Source organism: Macrobrachium rosenbergii, chromosome 26 (assembly GCF_040412425.1).
Source record: "Macrobrachium rosenbergii isolate ZJJX-2024 chromosome 26, ASM4041242v1, whole genome shotgun sequence".
Lineage (NCBI taxonomy): Eukaryota > Metazoa > Arthropoda > Malacostraca > Decapoda > Palaemonidae > Macrobrachium > Macrobrachium rosenbergii.
In genome coordinates this window covers 20787225-20808450 of record NC_089766.1, presented here as the reverse complement: position 1 = coordinate 20808450, position 21226 = coordinate 20787225, and the positions used below count along the sequence as shown (strand labels likewise).

The following is a 21226-nucleotide window of genomic DNA, read 5'->3' as shown; positions in this document are numbered from 1 at the left end:
AGATATGTTGCATATGATGGAGCTCTGGTTACTCAGGGAATAGACATGCATGAAAGTAGTGACATTAGTAACGATTATGAACTCTAATCAATGAAACTATTCCAGCCATTCATATGAAATAGGGTCCTCTGAAATGAGATATGCACCAAGAAATGAAAAAAGACAAAATAATAATGTGAGTCAAAGGTAAATTTTAGATGGTGCAAGAGGCTCGTTAATAACTGGCTTTCAGACAAAGCGTGACTCTCTTCAGGGTCAGTTTAAGATGAGTTTCATATGATGAACTGTCTCCACGTTACTATAACAAAGTGAGTAAAACACACAAGACACGACAGCCACGTAGAAAAGGGGCCAATTTATCTTCATTTCCTTCAGCCCGGCGTGTGTTATTTTTCTGCTTTATCCCTCCTCCTATGGGGCAGGGGATGCGTCCAACACAGATGTTTCTTTGCTCAAGTGTTCAAAAATGGGAGCTGCTTAATCTTTAAACCCTTGTTTTTAAGTCGTAGATGACAACAGAACAACCAACAACAACAAAGGAGGGGGGCGGAGGCACTTGCTAGCGAATTCATATGAAATTACTATGTCTCCAAAATGAAAAGATATGAGTCATTTTAAGATGGTTTCATACGTTGAATGTGACTCACATAAATGGTTTCATATGAACTATCTCCCTATTACTGTAACAAAGTTAAAACACACAAGACACGACAGCCACTAGAAAAAGGAATTTATTCTCTTTTCCTATTATTTTTAGGTTTCTTTCTAAGTGCTCCTCTTGCTTACAAATACGCATGCAAATATCTCGGTTGATTGAATGTTCGTAGTGCTCTTGTTTCTTAATGCAATGGTCAAGCGTGATAAACAGTCAGTCGAGACTGGGTCTTACGTATATGTAATTTAATGCTATGAGCAGCGAAGGAGAACTAGAACCAGTAGGAATCTTGACCTTAGAAGAGGAACTTTTAGGAAGGACTGAGACAGCTAGGCCACTTAAAGTACCATATTTCATCGGGTAGTCATCGTCCTCCTTTCCAAAGAATTCCTCCAAGATGCAAAAGATTTCGGGGACAGAGAAGAGATTCAGGAGCCTTTTCTTCGAAACTGAGGCCTTTGATAGCATTCCCATTCTATGGCCCATTTGGGCCGAAGGGGTCCATTTCATTACAAAAAGTTTTACTTTCTGTCACCCTCGATTTCCTCACATCTCTCTTCTCTCTCTCTCTCTCTCTCTCTCTCTCTCTCTCTCTCTCTTTGTTATTCTCGTTCTTATTCTAATGGGCTGCTATGTACTCAACGCATTAATCCTTACTATTCTTATTCATCCCACAAGATTAATGTATCTTATATATTTATGTTACCGAAGATAAATAGCACAGGTTTTCCTTGCGACAGTTTTGACGAGAATTTTCGTTTTTGGAAAAACTGCCCAAGGAAATAGTCTTACCGGCTACGATTGACTCGGAGGCTGCGAGGTTTAAATAATGCAAATTCTTTTAAAACTGTCAGAAAGTGGATACCTTTATCAAAGGTTTTCTTCGAATAGTTAGATATTTGATGTAATGATGTGATGATATGGCCAGCATACATCTGCGCATCAAGACTTCTATTTAATGAAAAATTCCTCGGCCACAACAGCTACGCCCGAAGGGTGCGCCCCATAAATCATGCTTAACGAGGCAGAATCACCGAGTTGTGGAACAACGGTGCCGAGTAAAACTCATCGATTGGGGAAGACCGCGAAAAGGATCAGGAAGTGGATCCGCTAGTGGGAGGAGGAGGGTTCGCTGAGAACAGCCTCGAGGTGGGAAGCCACTTGTAATCATGCCCAGGACAGATGCCCTGATTATGGCAGCTACTGAGGCGCATCCCAGGAAAACATCGGCCCAACATCTGCAGTTCAACCGCCATCCCATGACCTCGAGACTCAGACTCAGCAGAGCCGGGATTTACTGCCATATCCCAGCATGTGAGAGGATGTGGTATTGTGATACAGTTGTGAATGAAAAACTTCTCTTTATGAAAAACTCAACTCGGAGAATGCATAGGGCTTAAAAATGAATGAACAAAAAAAAAATTACAATTTTTGGAAGGATAAAGCAAAATAGAATTGTGCAGAAATTATAAGAGAGAAAATTCCACACCAGGGTGAATCAAAACTTACTGTTCCGACCTGATGAGTTCTATCAGATTGGCTTACGTCAGTGGCCTGGGTCATGGCTGCTTCCTCATAAATCCATACCTGCAAAATAAAAAAAAAAAAATCGATTTAACAGACGTGAGATGTGGCAAATAACAATAATTTTTTTGGAATACTGACACATTGAAGAATTAGATCTGACTGAATATTTAAACAAAAAGCCAGTAACATTTTTTTTTCATTCTATGATACAAAAAGCCATTTCTTCTTTCAGATATAAAACTCTGGAAATGTTACATAGGTTTTTTTTTTAACTAGCCACTCCATGGCCTTACAACTACGTGTAAACAGATGTGTATGGCATATTTAAAACTACATTTAGTTTAACCTCTCGCCTTACTGAGTGGATTTCACATGGTAAAATATGAACTTACTGATGAAAATTTAGAGGCTGAAAGTTAACTTTTATTTTGCCAATATCTTACTGTATAATATAGAAAATTTAATAAAAACTTTAATAACGTTGCCATTAAACCAAAATACGATCTTGTTGGTTATGAATTCCTATCTATCTTACGAAATAAATTTTACTGTATCTGGCTAAAGAAAGGTCTCATTTTTTAACTGAATTTTTGATGGTTAATCTGTTACATTTCATTTATAGTTACACTGAGTAATCTTTCGCGGCTGCATTCAAGACAACTACAGTATGTACAATTTTGGACGAAACAAAATCATTTGTTTTTCGTTATCCTTTTATGTATATATACTTCTATATGATTTCAATATAAAAAATATCGTTGTGTTTTCATTTAGTTTTAAAGTTACAACGCTGAATGTGCACATTTTATTACATAACTCTCTGAATATCTTTTATGTTAACTTGAACTAATTACAGTTAGGTTCTTAATTCACATCACTAAGTGGCTTTATTCCTGTATGGGCTTTTAGTCTTGTTTGGCAAACTAAACCGAAAGACATCTGCATTGAGGATAAATTAGCTAATTATCGAGTTGGCTCTTAATCAACACCGGAAAGTATTCCATGACACTGACGGTGGCCGACAGCCTCTTTCCCCTCCCTTTCAACTTGCTTTCTGAGTAACGTTCATTCGGGTTCCTGTTATCTTGGTATTACAAAACCTTGCGTGATTTTAACGGCATTTATGCTGACCTACTGCCTGCGTTATTCTGTGATTTGGACATCGCCAGATAAGAATGATCATTCTAAAACCACTGAACGAGAACCAAATTACAAAAGGATACATGAAACCTAACAGCAAGACAGACACGCACACATGCACGCACATACAGATAAGGTTTACAGGAATAATGACTGAACTGGAATGTGGAATAACAAGAGGGAACAGAAATTGAATCTACGAAATTACCTAAATAACTTGCTTGCTTCTTTAAGATTGTATCGGATTCTATAAAGTGGAGTTATCATTAAAAATAATAAATCTCCAAAATGGGCCCTGAATATACACGACATTTTCATCAAAATTATAATTAGTCATTTGATTTTTTATTCCTTTCACCTCAACTCATATCCTAACAAAATGTTTGGAACAGTAAAGCTTGATGTAAGTAGCTTGACATGACAAGGAAGTGAGTGTAGTAGTACTTAGATATTTTCACTATCAGTCAATGTCCTCTGCTGTGTAGATCTGGCTAATGCCCTCACCAATCGGGTATCTGATGGTGTTAGGGTAACAACACAAATGATTTTATCATTGCTGGACCCTTAATTTGAACAATTGTCTTTGGCATGTTAATGAACTTCGCGCTATTGTTAGTAGTGTAAAAGCTATAAAGAGCATTAAGGCTGTGATATCTAGGTAATAAGCTAATAATTCCTTGCCATATATCAAATGCACTCTGAGTATCAAAACCTTTATTTAGAATCTTCCCTTTCTTTCGTTAATAAAGAGATGTCAGTGCATTTCTACAGTACTTAAAACAGAGGGGTGGGAAAACTGCTCATTCATCGCCGTTATTACTGTTAGGGCTATTAAGTCTTAGCTAGACATTAACGTAACTGTCTTATATTCGTATTAAAGAAATCTGCGTTAAGTAGTGAAGGCTGCCAGCTTATCCTTTTCAATAAAAATACAGCTGAGTAAAAGAATTTAAACGTAACTGGCAGTTACTATATTAAAACAGATCAAACGCAAGCATGCACTCATAGCCCTTGTGGCTGTTTAGCGTCGTCATGAAGTAACGGGAGAACTGCCTCAGAGCCGGGTCAGAGTTCAGAAGGTTCGGGAATCATTTTTGCTGCTACTTAATAGTCGTAAAAAACGAAGTCCCTAACAATGGATTTAAGTCAGCCGCGCACTTGCCACGTTTCATTAATCATATCTTTCACTTTTAATTGAAAATGACACCCAGGCGTAGATGAAGCCTTCCTCGTTTGACAGAAAATTTACCTTTACTAGAAACCCGAAATTTCTGATAATAAAAATATCTTCATTAAGGACTAAGGAATGTATAAAAGTATCTTCTATTGCAAAAAATCATCGATACAAGATATATTCACAACTGACGAATTCAGCTTCACTGGATTGAGGTACGTAAGCATTGGCGGTTCAAGAAATTGTACTTGAAAAAACTTAACTTCGAATATTTTCGCAGTCCATGATAATTCTGTAATGATATTTTAGTTTAGGACGATTTGCAGTTTTTACTTCATACTTCAGATTTTTTTAGTGTGAAAACAAAAGCTCTTAAACATTTAAGTGAATTGTCTTCAGTGCTCTTTGTTTCATTCTATCAATCTCACGTGACTACTATATCAAACCTTAGGTTTAGTGCATTGGCGTCAGATGGTCATATGGGCTAATGAAAAATAACCGGTGGCACATTACCCCGTTTCCATAGTTTTTGTGCCTTTCTTTGTTCTGCAATTTTTCTGTAGAGTTATATAGGTGAGGAACTTTCTCCTCTCTAACTCTTTAATTTCTCTTGGATGAATCCCATCTGGGCCAGGAGATCTGAACTTTAGTTTTTCTATTTTGTTTTTAACGTCTTCTTCGGTAAATATTATTTAGTCAAGCTGTTCTGCCCCTTCATATTTAATAGCTGGTTCAGGGATTGAGGTAGTGTCTTCAATTGTGAAAACACTAGTAAAAAAATGTATTTAATAACACTTTTTTCCAATTCTGAGTTCACTGGGTTTCCTCCATTGTCTCTTATGGGACCTATACTATTTTTTATTGGCTTCCTACTTTAACATGAGCAAAGAATTCTTTTGAGTTTTCCTTTCAAACTGATGCAACTCTCTGATCCTCATTTATATTTGCATTTCTTACTAATTTGTCCACCTTCTACAGAATTCTTTAAGCCTGCTTGCTGCTTCTGGTGTTGGGTGGATTCATTGATTTGTGCAATCTGTCTCTTTCTCTCATTTTATTTTTAATTTCTCTGTTGAACCACTTTGGCTGAGGGGTTGCTGTTTGTTAGTATTTGCTTTAATGGTATACATCTGAGCGTTTTTCTCTGTATTCTGAGAGAGAGAGAGAGAGAGAGAGAGAGAGAGAGAGAGAGAGAGAGAGAGAGAGAGAGAGAGAGAGAGAGAGAGAGATTCATAAATACGATTTGGAAGTTTAGTTCCTGAACTCGATTTCATATTACCGAGGTCCCTCTGGTAGTAAACTAGCACAATCTCTATATAAAATGCAAATGAAATAAAATATTAAATACCAGAGAAAATCAAGACTTTTCAGACAATTATGATGCTCAAGTATAAAAAAAAAAACCTACAACAACCTACTGTAGTTGTGTGATCCTGAAATTTCCCAAAGGTTTTCGTTTTTCAGACATTATTGCCAATAAGATATAAATGAATCAGGATGATGCAGGTTGTCAATCACTGAAAACCTTTAACCAAGAAGTTGCATTTTAGACAAACGGACAAATGTCAAAGACACACTAGTAGAAGTATGAAGTAAAAAAAAGGTCGCATGTTTGCAAATGGAATTGAGTATAGAATTTTGGTCAAAGGCGAAGCGCTGGGACCTATGAGGTCATTCAGCGCTGAAAGGGGAACTGACAGTAAAAGATTTTACAGGTGCACTATGAAACAATTGTTAGGAGAAGGTTAAGGAAAGTAAGATGGAAGAAAGAGAATATGATCAGAGGTACAGTATAAAGAATGAAAGGGCTTGCAGCTAGGGGCCGAACGGACGCTGCAAAGAACCTTGTATTGCCTACAGTGCACAGCATGAGGTGCACTGACGGCACTAACCCCCTACGGGATGGAACAGATGAGACGCGGCCACAAAGCTACGGATTTTCAATCCAAATGGATTTCACGTCATATAAACCAAAGGCAAGTGTCGAGTAGAGGTGGTTTCGGTGGACTTCAAATGCAAATAGAATCTCTCTGAAGACATGCATATATACAGGAATGGAATGGAACATTGAGCTTAGGCCAAAGGCCAAGCATTGAAGCCTGTGAGGTCATTCAGAGCTGGAAAGGAAATTGAGAGTAGGAGGTTTGAGAGGTGTAACAGGAGAAAACCTCGCATTGCACTTTGAAATAATTGATAGGAGAGGGTGGAAAGCAAGATGGAAGACATAATATGAATGGAGGTACAGTAAAAGGAACGGAAGGGGTTACAGCTAGGGGCCAAAGGGTTGCTGCAAAGAACCTTTAGTAATAACTACAGTGCACCCTGCAGGAAGCACTGACGGCACAATGCCCCTACGGAGATGCAAATATACACTGTATACATATGCATACCTGGCCGATTTGTTCCTTTGAGTCTCTCAAGTTTTCAGAGACTGCAAATATATTACGCATTTCTTAACAGTCATTATTTTTTGGTCGGTTTTCTATAACGTGTGCTTGTGTACAAGTTAAACGGTGGGGAGAGAGAGAGAGAGAGAGAGAGAGAGAGAGAGAGAGAGAGAGAGAGAGAGAGAGAGAGAGAGAGAGAGAGGAACTCCGTATGCTTGCACAGCATGTAGGGTATGTACCACTGTGTAATGTCTTCAAAAAGATAATTTCAAATTACTTTCTTTGAGGGAACGAAGTATTGATAGCAAAATGAAGAGAGCCTTATTTCGACACAAGTGGTTACAGGGCTTTAAGTATCTCTTCATAATAGGCGAAAAAAATTGCAGGATCATATACCTTTGTTATGATTGACCAATTCCCGATTTCGGTTTTATATGATGAACAAAAAGCGAGAGAATAGCCTCTCAGTAATAATACATCTTTTCCATAAACTGAAGATGTTATGGCCAAAGCAACTCGGTAGAAGTCAGTCATTTCAGTCATTATCCAATTGACAAGGCTTAAAAAATGTTACTTTTTCTTATACTAAATATATACTCGTAAGCACGGTTACAATGGATAAAAGTTACAATCTAGTATCCAGTTTCATTGGCATACCATACAATACCTGCTATAACCCTCCTTAGTTACCTGTTGAACAGATGGTCTCCACAACTTCTAAACCATTGCTGTGCTTTCCTGCTTTCTTCCAGAATGCTTTCGCAAATTTGGTTTTCTTGACAGACTCCTCTACCACCAACAGACCTGCCGAGAGGCCTCAAGATCAGTATATTCCAAGACTATTCCTGTTATTACTAAACTTAATATTTTTGTTCCTATCTTAGTCTAAAACTCATCCAGTCAGCGGTGGGAGCCACGTTATCTTTGAAATTATTTGGGATTAAGTTCTCTAGTTCTACGTATTATCAGGGTAGTTAGGGACCGATAGTTTAGTTCTCTCAAACTGGCAACGCAATAGCTAACCACTGCCACTATTAAGCTATTTTGAGCACTATATATCAAGAGAAATTAAATTAAATTCATTACTTCACCTAATTTTCATGTTGGGGGCAATTTAATTCTATCAAATCAAATTAACATTATACCCATCAGATTTGATTACACTATAAAGGATCACAAGTCCTGAATTTTAATTTTCGAAAACTCCACCTCTGACTGTCCAGAGTTTAACGAAGGTCATAAGCCTTCGAACTTTAAACACAAGGGTATCTCTCGCGGTACAACCATGCAGCAATTGTCACTGCCCTATTGAACTGTCTCAGCGTAAATTTCAAGAACCTTTTGATAGGAAAATCATTCTAGATTAATTTCAATGCATACTTTGGAATTTTGGAAAATTTTCTACATTCTCAGTTTAATTTCACATTCTCAGTTTTCTTTCTCTTTATTCTCAGGTACATAGAATTCAAGTTTTCTCTTTACATATAGAATTTTGGGACATTCTCAGCTTTAATTCTCAGTTTTCTTTCTCAGTAAGTTTTTCAAAGATAATGGTCAGCAGGAACATATTTACATTCTCAGTTTTCTTTCTTTACATTTGTTTTCTTTCAGTAAGCGAATATACATCACATTTGACATCAGACTGTGTTGCGAACTTATTACGAACTTATTAAATGTAATATCTTTCAAATTTCTAAACTGAAACATTTATATTTACACCGTTCTGCTCCCCTTTAATTACAAGTTCCCAATAGTTACCGTCCCTTCGTAGCAACTCATCTAATTTACTGGGCTTATATTTAAGACAAAATTCTGTCTGCTAGGAATAGTGTTTTAATTGATTAAAACAAATGTTGAAGGTACGTACATTTAAGAGCCAAATTACACAATTCCATAAATTCTCTGAACTTCCAAGAAAACCTCAAGTGTTCAACCAACGCATTACACAATCGCTAGTCAAAAAGTTTAATACGAAAATATTAAATTTTATTCATAGTAGTTACATTAGGACCAGGTAGTAATTAAGAATATGCTGCTAGTTCTGCTGACGTAGTGTTATTCTATTAAAATAGTTTGTTATATCAAAAATCAAACACGAAGATCACAGCATTCCTCTTCCATTCTTCAATGACAGTCTTCATAACAAGGCTAGACAACACTAAGAAAGTGGGCTTCAACATTTTCTCAAGAAACAGCCAAGTTCTCGAAGTTGCTCAGTTGGCCTCCGTGTACCACACTTAACAGTGTTTCTCCATCCTATCTTAATACCACACTGCCGTGAGCTCTGCACAAGTTGAAAATACCTGTCAGACCAAAACCAAAGGTTAAGACTAAATTAAACTACGAATAAATGAAGACAATTACAGGAGATCAGTTATAAGAATACTGACTACGCCATGAATGAAAAAACTGAAAAGCTTAATAATATGTTGTAGTAGCAACCATCTAAGCTGAACTTGCGACCTGTTTAAGTCAAAATTGCAAGTAAAACTGCCGCAAAACAAGGTTATATATCTTACATTTTTACACATCAGCCACTACCTCAGTCCCACGTACAGAACTCAGCAACGAAAACTATCTGTATAATTATTCCGCTTAGTATGAACATATCTCCACCAACCACTACCAATCACATCTTAAATTTGTGCAAAACTGAGTATGCCCATTCCCAATCACATTGCATCTGACTTAAGTTACAAGAATATAAGTTTCATTATTAACTGAATGGAGGGTAAATCTGTAAATTGCTCTTACTTTAGGGATTACTTATATTTAACAAAATCAGACGACCGAGAGATACCCTATTACTATAAAGACACTTAATTTCTTTGACCTTAAAACCCAAAATTACACTATATAAATAAAATCTCAATATTATTCCATTACACTAACCTCAAAACTAGTGAAAATCTCAAAACGAGTGAAAATCTCAAAACTAAGTAAACTTTAGTAATCCTAAAATCAATATTTACGCACCAAGTTAAAGTTAATTTCGTAAGTTGAGATATATCTATTTAACTAGTTATGAACTTATGAAATGTTTAACATTTGAATATTTCACCAAATAAACTTCAAAAACTTCAAGAATAACTAAAATTCCTTCACTGACTAATCTAAGGAACTCCCATTTGCACAAACCTCTAATACCTGTATTGAACACCGTAATATACGGATTAGTACTAAGCCTTTTGTTTGTAAAAAAAAAAAAAAAAAAAAAAAAAAAGACGCAAGTCCCCCTGGCGTACGGCAGACCGAAGTCTACCGTACGTCAGAGGGCATCCTCCCCAACAGAGGCTCCGCCCCCTGAAGGGGAGGAATAGCTTGCGAAGTAAAATTTTGCAAAAAATAAATTAGAAACATTAACTCACCTTTTGGAGCGATGAAATATACGTTACCAATGTCCGTGTGGATAGATTGATATGTCCAACCGTCAGCGACTCTTGAGCAATATAGAAATTCAGACAATCCTGAAGAGGAAATATTCCAACGTAACTATAACCTTAAAAACTCACAGTAATGTACAAGCTTCAAGATACAAAACAGTATGGACAATTATCAATAAAAATACAAAAACAAATTAAATATTAATTACAATAAAAATGAGCACTATCGGAATATATCAATTGCAATAACAAAACGATAAAACATTTTACAGCGTACTAAGGGAAAAACCTCAAAAATGTGAAACTCTGAAATGGAAGAACAGTACCTCAGGAAACCAATATAAAACCCCACCAAAGTTCCACGAAGACTTACCTCTCCTGACAGACAAAAACAGCGTATACACGGACTCGCGCTCAACAACACGAAAAGCAAAAACAAACACTCTATCACCAACGAGTTCCAATACTGTGCTGACAAGACTCCTCGCTTTTGGTCGGACGAAAACCGGAAGCCCCGATGCCAAGGACCCTTAAGGCACAGCCCAGCCGGCAGACGAGAACTGCGTCGTTTTCCAATAGAACTGACACTTCGACTGTTAACCACTGCTCAGGAGTTTGGTTTATCGAGACACTTCTAATCATTTTCAGAAATATCTATCAGGCAAATTCCAATCATTAATGAAAATAATAAGTGATTTTAGACTATGTGAAGCGTTAATATTCGGTATGGAAAAGGACTGATGGATTCGCAATAAATTGTTTTGAGTAATTCCGTAGCATACGATTTTATATGAATTTTTCATTATTACTGTTAATAAACAAAGACAATAAAACGTTTAGAAGAGTATGGACACGTGAAATACCACAGTACCTAAGTCGTGTTTAGACTCTTTCTCTTCATATATCTGCATATATATATATATATATATATATATATATATATATATATATATATATATATATATATATATATATATATATATATATATATATATATATATATATATATATACTATATATATATATATATATATATATATTCATTATATATCCTCTCAGTGATGATAGTACTGAAAATCAACTCCACGTTTAACCTTGTCGACGTCCAGTCCGGGGTAAGCCTTCCTAACAGCTAACCCCCATATATGTATGCAGCATAAAGGGACCTTCGACCCAAACTCTGACAGTACTTAATGCCCTTTTACTCGGGACTTACTGTCTCGACTCTATCTTATAAAATGTATTTTTTTATTGCACGAGTATACTAGAATATATATATATATATATATATATATATATATATATATATATATATATATATATATATATATATATATATATATATATATATATATATATATATATATATATATATATATATATATATATATATATATATATAATACAAACGTCCTTTAATATCCTATTCGCTCTACCTCGGAAATAATATGTTTTCATATATGTTACCCGAAGGGGAATTTTTTAATTGATAATATGTTCGTCGTCTTGTGGGCTCGAACCACGGAAGACAAGGCCGTGTGGTTAAAATGCGCGTCACCGAAGTCCTGAGTTCTTGTCTTCTGTGGTTCGAACCCACGAGACGACGAACTTATTATTCTAAAAAATTCACCTTCGATTAACATATATGAAAATATATCATTTTCGAGGATAGAGCGAATTTAATATTAAAGGACGTTTATAGCAAATGTTTTTATGAATCACGGTGATGTGATAAAATTCATATATATATATATATATATATATATATATATATATATATATATATATATATATATATATATATATATATATATATATATATATATATATATATATATGAATATATCAATGTCACATACACCGTGACACTTGTTTATATTCACAAATATTAAGCTACAGATATCGTTTAATGTCCAGTTCACTATAAATCGGGAATAACTTACACCAAGAGGAATTACAACTGATAATCAGTTGTAATTCCCCTTGGGTGTAAGTTATTCCCGAGGTATAGCGAACAGGATGTTAAACAACATTAGTGGGTTAATATTTGTGAATACATGCATGTGTGTAAGAATTCCCACAGTGCATATTGTACAGCATTCCCTCTGAAACCAGGATGAGGAATTCCATCAAAAGTTTAACTGAAATCCTTCTTGAGGTTTTGAGGTTTACTTAGCCTTCCAGGTCAGAGATTCGTAACTGAAATGAAACTCAGCAAGAAAAGTGCGCATTCATGCGAAGGAAACTCTTTTGTTCATATTCCATTAAGGGTATTTCAATAAACATCTGTATGTTTGTGCAAATGGCCTCTACCTTGAGGGATGAAGTCATGAAGAATGACTGGAGAGACAAACGAAAAAGGCTTTTCAACAGAAGAGTTCCTTTGTGGTTAGACCTGGCGCCTTTCACAGGTGTATGTATATATATATATATATATATATATATATATATATATATATATATATATATATATATATATATATATATATATATAATATTGAAATTAACTATATTGGATAAACAGTCCACATTATCAAGTATCCGTAAATGGAATAAAACCCATTAAATAACATCCAGTTTGAATCATCAAGTAATTCTACGGTCATATGCACAGAACAATACTGGCATGTGATAAATTAATATATGAATAATATACCAATTTGCTGAAATGGACGGAATCATCAACTACTGGCATGTGCGTTATGAATAATGATTATGAGCAGAGTTGGTTGCCTGGTCTAAAAAGATCCTATACATCATCTTCATCACATGTGCACATAAGTCTGTCTCGCACTTTTCCTTCAACATCCCCTCCACGCCTTCACCTCTAGTTAAGAATAAAATTGAAGGCTAATTAGACAAATAAATAATTGAATACAGTTATATACATACTAGCGACTCAAATAGAAGGTGTGAGAGTAAGCCGGCACATGATCACGATAACAGGGTCAAATGAGCCGAAGACTCTGAGTTTCTGTGGAGGTCACTTACACAGCAACACAACTTCTGGTCTCTGATAGTTAAAAAAAAAAAAAAAACCGTGTGCCAGCACGGGCTCTTGCTCCTAAGAGCAGCCCGGTAAACCAAACTTAATTCTATGCCTACGTAGCTCTCCAATCAATCGATCTTGCTGAGTATAAACTTCCAAATTCAATGTCTCTGCCCTCTAAAGTTTTTTTTCTATGAAAATAAAATGTACAGAATGATTGTTTGTATGTCTGTGTGTGGAGAGAGAGAGAGAGAGAGAGAGAGAGAGAGAGAGAGAGAGAGAGAGAGAGAGAGAGAATTTATCAGACAGAGTAAACATGTGCATGAGATTGTAGTTCATTCTAAATTAGTCTGACCTTGTTTCATGACGAGCATTTGCTTCTAAACAGCCTTAAAACTGAATATGAAATTTGGCTTCGTAATTGCTTTGGTCAGTAGAAGAGATTTGTCCTAGATATCAGTTGATGTTATTATTATTGGTCTTATGCCAACACGGTTTTAATTCTTCAAGCAGTACGTAAACATCAGTTAATAATCGAAATCTGAAGAAAAACCCTGTGTGGGGAAGAGAAAACCGGAGATTCTTTTGCGCTGCTCCTTAGCCTCTATGAAGTGGGATCCATACCAATTCAAAGTAAGTGGTTTTGAAAAGTGCCAGGACTGAAATCCCCTAGCCAGATAGTTGAGACGCCATAACTTGCACAGCATGAGTAGTCTACACGAGGGAGTCATAGACGAAGTGGTAGCAGCAATGACTACTGTTTTTGGGCAGAGGTGTCCGTCCAACGGAAAAATGTGCGGTCACGAATGGGTGTGATCAGTTGTGCTACATAATGATACTCTGAACAACACCAGAATCCAGTAGTTTTAATCTGCTTTAATTTGGCGTCGTCAGAAAACTTGTTCCATGACACCTGCCATTTCATAAAGATGGTGAGATTTAGCGGTAGTAACGAATCACTGGCAGGGACAGTATACTTGATCTAGTCATAGTGATTGCATTGTTGGCTGCTTTATCAACATTCCCTTTATGCTTGCGTGTTCAGAGTTCTGATATATTTACACTGGCACCTGCTTTATGTAATTTATGAAATAAAACTTTTTGAGAGAGAGAGAGAGAATCTTTGAAATCTGAGATAGAACTGTTTTGAGAGAGAGAGAGAGAGAGAGAGAGAGAGAGCAACATTTAAAGCCTCTTCAATTTAATATGGTGTGTAAAAGATCCTTCAATTCCCTTTATGAAATGGCAGGTGTCGTGGAACAATGATTCTGACGATGACAAATTAAAGCATATTAAAACTACTGGATTGTGGTGGTGTTCAGAGTATCATTGTGTAGCACAACTGATCAAACCCATTTATGACCGTTGGACAGACACCTCTGTCCAAAATCAGCAGTAACTGTTGCTGCCACTTCGTCTATGACTCCCTCGTGTAGACTACTCTTGCTGTGCAAGGGGATTTCGGTCCTGGCACTTTTCAAAACCACTTACTTTGAATTGGTAGGATCCCACTTCATAGAGGCTAAGGAGCAGCGCGAAAGAATCTCCGGTTTTCTCTTCCCCACACAGGGTTTTCTTCAAATTTCGATTATTAACTGATGTTTACGTACTGCTTGAAGAATTAAAACCAGTGTTGGCATAAGACCAACAATAAAAACATCAACTGATATCTCGGACAAATCTCTCCTACTGACCATTTTGTCGTTTTTGTTCATTAACAGCAATAATGAAAAGGTCATATAAAATCGTATGCTACGGAATTACTCAAAACAATTAATAGCGAAGCCATCAGTCCTTTTTCATACCGAATAATAACGGTTAACATAGCCTAAAATCACTTATTATTTTCATTAATGATTAGAATTTGCGCGTTCTGAAAATAATTAGAAGTGTCTCGATAAACCAAACTCCTGAGCAGTGGTTAATAGTCGAAGTGTCAATTCTACTTGGAAAACGACGGAGCTCTCGTCTGCCGGCTGGGCTGTGCCGTTAGGGTCCTTGGCATCGGAGCTTCGGGTTTTCGTCCGACCAAAAGCGAGGCGTCTCGTCAGAAAACTATTGGAACTCGAGGGTGTTAGATCCTTTGCACCAGCTCTTCGTGTCGTTGTGCGTGCGGCCGTGCTCACTCAATTTTGGTCTGCGAGGAGAGGTGAATCTTCGTGGAACTTCCGCGGCGCTTTAATATTGGTTTCCTGAAGTTCTATGTATTTGTTGTTGAATCTTTGAAGTTTTCCTATAGTAAATTGTTAAATGTTTTAGTTTTGACATTGCAATTATTACTTTATTCCCATAGTGCCTGTTATTGAGATTTTCCCATTTTGTGAGTTTTAATATTTTAATGAATAGTTTTTCCATATTGTACTTTGTATCTTAAAGCTTTTACATTACTTTGATAGTTTTTCAAAGTTTATAGCTTTTATTACGACGAAATCTTCCTTTTCAGGATTGGCTGAATTTCTGTATAGCTCAAGAGTTGTTGACTGTCGGACTTAATCTATCCACATGGACATTGGTAACGTATATTTCATCGCTCCAAAAGGTGAGTTAACGTTCTTAATTAATTTATGCAAATTTAACTAAGCAAGCTATTCCTCCCCATCAGGGGCGGAGCCCCTGTTGGGGGAGGAGGCCCTTCTGACGTACGGCAGACTTCGGTCTGCTGTACGCCAGGAGGGGGCTTGCATTTTTTTTTTTTTTTTTTTAACAAAGGTTAAATATTAATCGGCATTACGGTGTTCAATACAGGTATTATAGGTTTGGATTAGTAAAGAAAACTTAAGTTTTAATTTTTAACGTTCGTTTACTTGGTGAAATATCGCAATGTTTTTAAAATATTTCAATGTTAAGTTCTTAGATCGATAAATCTCGACTGATACTATGAAAGTAACTAGGAGCATAAATATTGATTTTAGTCTGTTAGATAGTCGAGATTTTCAAATAGGTTAAAGTTTAGTGTAATGTGGGAATATTAAAAATTTATTTGTATGAGGTTTTCAGTTAGAGGTTCAAGCTTAGTGTAATGGAGGAATATTAAACACTGTATTTGTATAGTAAAATTTTGGTTTTAAGGTCATCAAAACTGTCTTTATAGTAACAGGATATCTCTGTTGTCTGATTGTTTAATGTAAGTAATCCTTAAAATAAGAGGCGGCTGCAAGCACTGCAAGTAATTTGCCCCCGTTAATAATTAAACTTGTGTATATGGCTTCTGACTTACAGCAGATGCAATGTGATTGGGAATGGGCATATTCAGTTTTGCACAAATTTAATTTGATTGGTAGTGGTTGGAGTTATGTTTATATTAGACGGAATATACTGATAGCTTTCGTTACTTAGGGTTCTATACATGAGACTGAAGTGGCTGTTGTGTGCAAATTGCTAGATATATCTTGTTCTGCGGCAGTTTTACTTTCGATAGTGACATAAACAGGTCTAAAGTTTTTACTTGGATGGTGGCTACTACAGCATATGATAGTTTTTCAGCTTTCAGTTATGGCGTAGGAGTTTTATATAACTTATTTCCTGGAATATATAATCTTCATTTATTCGTAAGTTGTAATTTAAAGTCTTAACCTTTGGTTTTGGTCTGATTGACAGGTGTTTTCAACGTGTACAGAGCTCTCAGCAGTGTGGTATAGGGAGGCAAATTGAGCAACTTGATAACTTGGCTGTTGAGAAAATATTGTTGAAGTCTACTTTCGTAGTGTTGTCAAGCCTTGATATGAAGACTGTCATTGGGGGAGGAATGCTGTATTCTTCAGTTTTCGATTTTTGATGTAACGTAACCCTTTAATAGAAAACTTAAAGCTGCAGTAACCCTTTAATAGAAAACTTAAAGCTGCAGAACTATTCTTAATCACTACCTGATCCTAATGTAATTATGAATAAAATTAAATTTAATGAAGTTTTCATATTGAACATTTTGACTAGGGATGATGTAATGCTTTGGTTGAACACTTCAGGTTTTCTTGGAGAGTTCAAATAATTCATGGAATTGTGTAATTTGGCTCTTAAATGTATGTACCTTTAACATTTTTTAGTTTATTAAAACACAGACCCTAGCTGACAGAATTTTCTTGTGTAAGCCTAATAAATTAGATTGGGTTGGTAAAGGGACGGTAACTACTGGGAACTTTTAATTAAAAGGAAGCGGAAGTCTAAGTATAAATGTTCTAACTTATAATTTTGAAAATTAAGTTTAAGCTGGCAACACAGTCTGTGATGTAATTCAGCAAATGTGGGTGGTAAATATTCCTGTGGCCATAATCTTTGCTTACTGAGAATGGAAAGTTTCAATGACCTAAATTCTTTATTCCAATTCTATGTAGCATTGAAATTAAACTAGAATAGGTTGTCCTATCCAGACAAGTATGCAGGTTTTTGAAATTACGCTGAGACAGTTTAATAGGTAATTGCTGGATGGTTGGACACAGAGATATCCTTGTGTGTAAAGTTCGAAGGCTTATGACCTTGATTAAACTCTGGACAGTCAGAGGGGAGTTTTGGAGAAGTAAAATTCAGAACTTATGATCCTTTATAGTGTAATCACATCTGCTGGATATAGCGGTTTTGATAGAATTAAATTGCTCCTAACATATTCAAAGTATTGGAAAAAGTAATAAATTTAGAGCTGATAGAAATAAATTGCCCCAAAATAGCGTCGTAGTGGCAGTGGTTAACGATTGCGCTGCAGGTTTGAGAGAACTGAACCAGCGATCACTAAATACCCAAATGCATTATACGTAGAACTAAAAACCCTAACCCTGAATGATTTTAAAGATAACTTGGCTCCCACCGGTGACTGGATGAGTTTTAGACCTAGTTAGGAACAAAATTATTAAAGTTTCTGGAATATACTGATCTTGAGCCTCTCGGCAGGTCCGGTGGTGGTAGAGGAGTCTGGCAAGAAAACCTCCTGGGGGGAAGCAGGAAAGCGCAGCAATGGTTTAGAAGTTTTGGAAACCACCTGCTCTACAGGTAACTAAAGGGAGTCATCGCAGGTATTGTATGGTATGCCAATAAAACTGAATACTAGATTATAACTTGTATCCATTGCAACCGTGCTTACGAGTATATATCGTTTAGTGTGAAGCAAGAGTACCATTAATGAGTTTTTTCTATGCTTTATTAATAGGTTAATGACTGAATTCTACTGAGTTGTTTTTGGCCATAACATCTTCAGTTTAAAGAAAAGATGTCTATTACTGAGAGGCTATTCTCTCAATTTTTTGTTCATCATATATAACAGAAATCGGAATTGGTCAATTATAAAAGAGGTATATGATCCTGCAAATTCTTACGCCAATTCTGAGGAGATACTTCATATACTATAACTACTTGTCGAAATAAGCAGTCGTCTTTTTACTATCAATACTTCGTTCCTTCAAGGAAAGTGAGGGAATTTTAAATAACATTTTTGAAGACATTACAGAGTAGTACATACATACTGTGCAAGCATACGGAGTTTTCTCTCTCTCTCTCTCTCTCTCTCTCTCTCTCTCTCTCTCTCTCTCTCTCTCTCCCTTCTGATTGACTTGTACACAAGCACACGTTATAGAAAACCGACACAAAAATAAATACTTTAAGAAACGCGTAAATATATTTGCGGTCTCTGAAAACTTGAGAAATGCAAAGGAACAAATCGGTCAGGTATACCCATATATATATTTGCATGTCCTCAGAGAAATTCTATTTGCATCTGAAGTCCACCGAAACCACCACTATTCGACTTTTGCCTCTGGTTTGGATGACGTGAAATCCACTTGTGTTGAAAATCTGTCGCTCTGTGGCCGCGTCTCTTCTCCACCTTGTAGGAGGTTAGTGTCGTCAGTGCATCTCATGCGGTGCACTGTAGATATTGCTTAAGGTTCTTTGCAGCGTGCCCTCGGCTCCTAGCTGCAACTCCTGTTGTTCGTTCTACTGTACCTCCTTTCTTATTCTCTTCCATCTTGCTTTCCACCCTCTCCTCATAGGTCCCAGTGCTTGGCCTTTGGCCTAATTCTGTATTCCATTCAGTTCAGTTCAATTCATCTGCTCCAGTTGACGTCTGAATGAGCAAAGGAAAACATCAGACGTTTGTGGGAAGCGTCACTGTGTGTGCAAACAGAATGAGCCAGAATTGATTTGACTTGTAGATATAATTGGTCTGTTACCGAGCATTGTGTTCGTAATGGCGTTTAAGGAAGGTGTCGTAGAATCTTGAGGATGAATAAATGCAGAATTTAACAAAAGTTGTTCACTGTTTTCAAGTTCGTAGTTTTCTTTGCACGGTTGAAGGATCGGGTAGCACTCTGCTGGGCTAATTCTCTGAGGCCATGAATAAATGGCAGTTTAAAATTAAGGCAAAAGTTGTTCACGTAAAATAAATTTCCTTCACAGCCCTGAAGCTTTGATGTGGTCTGGTTATGGCGCTTTACCTTATACTGTCACAATAGAGAAGTGATATTGACGGTACAATCTGTCACATTGAAGAATTTCTCCTCCTTCTCATGACTGCTCGGTGTAAAGCCCGAAAGACAGCAACATGAAGCTCCTTTATTTCAAACAATGCTGCCCCCAAACACACAAGGAGGTACCTTGTAGGATATAGTGCTGGCAGTGCACCTCGCGCGGTGCGTTGTAGGCATTACTTACGGCTCTTTGCAGTGTCTCTTCGGGACCCAGCTACTACCCCTTTTTTTCCTATTGCTGTACCTCCGTTCGTATTCTCTGCCATCACGCTTTCCACCTTCTCGTGACAGTTGTTTCATAGTGCACCTGCCAGGTTTTCCTTCTGTTACTCATTTAAACCTTCTTTCTCTCAGTTAACCTTTCAGTGCTGAAAACTCATAGGTCCTAGCGCTTGGCCTTTGGTCTTTAATTTATAATTCCAACACAATCGTCCATGACAAATTACGCCCAACGACACAATCGAACTCTGTCCGTAACGCCCCATTTTCTCCATTCTCAAACAAACATTTGAATGTATGAATCTCTATTTTATTTGTCTGGAACTACGCCGACTTGACAAATTAGTCCTGGCTAAGAGCGTAATAGTCCTCGCAATTCTTCTATTCTTTCAACGATTTATTGACAATACAGTGTCGGGGTATATCAGCATTTATTTCAACCTGATAAAACCTTTTACTGTCAGCTTCCCTTTCAGGAATTTTTTAATAACCTCATGGGTCTCTGTGGAGAGCCGCCTTTGGCCCGTTGTAAGGGGTTAATGCCGTCACTGCTCATATTCAATGCCATTTACAAAACATATCAGCCTTTTTGGCATTGTGCACCTAAAACCTCTGTCAGCTAGAATGTCTGAAATTTGTTCGCCTTGCCGTAAAAAGCAACAACATCAGCTTTTTGTTTAAAGGTTTTAATGATTGACAAAATGGCAACCATCCTTTTGTTTAATGGTTTTCATGATTGATTTACAGTATATCTTATCAGCATTAATGTCTGAAAAACGACAACCTTTGAGGAATTTCAGGATCACGCACCTAGGTGGTAGTAGGTTTTTTTTTTTTATACTTGAGCAAAATAATTGTGTCTGAAAAGTCTTGATTTTCCCAGGTATTTAATATTTTCATGAGAGACTTTCTATATCTCTCTCAGTGTGCATGACCTCTCTCTCTCTCTCTCTCTCTCTCTCTCTCTCTCTCTCTCTCTCTCTCTGGAAGAATACACAGAATACAAGATGTATACCATTAAAGCAAATACTAACAAGCGGCAACCCTCAGCCTAAGTGGTTCAACAGAGAAATTAAAAATAAATGAGAGAAAGAGACAGTTTGTACAAATCAATGAATCCACACCAACACCAGAAGAAGTAAGCAGGCATAAAGAACTCTGCAGAATGGTGGACAAATTAGTAAGAAAATGCAAAAGATAAATGAGGATATGAGAGTTGCTGAGCTTGTAAGGAAAACCCAAAAGAATTTTGTTCAAGTGTTATTAGTAGGAAGCCAATAAAAATAGCATAGGTCCCTTAAGA

At 36.6% G+C, this 21226-nt stretch overlaps 2 long non-coding RNA genes across 4 annotated transcripts; one reads left to right on the top strand and one right to left on the bottom strand.

Annotated features, from left to right (window-relative positions):
• Positions 1 to 8734: 8734 nt before the first annotated feature.
• On the bottom strand, positions 8735 to 10788 carry LOC136852743 (uncharacterized). 3 transcript variants are annotated; one of them, XR_010857238.1, is made up of 3 exons: positions 10619 to 10788; positions 10252 to 10350; positions 8735 to 9186 (listed from the first exon to the last, which is right to left on the bottom strand). It is a non-coding gene; the product is annotated as an uncharacterized lncRNA (long non-coding RNA). The 3 variants fall into 3 exon arrangements; XR_010857236.1 differs by having other exon boundaries at positions 10593 to 10739; XR_010857237.1 differs by having other exon boundaries at positions 8857 to 9186; positions 10640 to 10759.
• Positions 10789 to 14672: 3884 nt separating this feature from the next.
• LOC136852742 (uncharacterized) lies at positions 14673 to 17316 on the top strand. The gene is made up of 3 exons (XR_010857235.1): positions 14673 to 15404; positions 15699 to 15794; positions 16853 to 17316. It is a non-coding gene; the product is annotated as an uncharacterized lncRNA (long non-coding RNA).
• The last annotated feature ends 3910 nt before the right edge of the window (positions 17317 to 21226 follow it).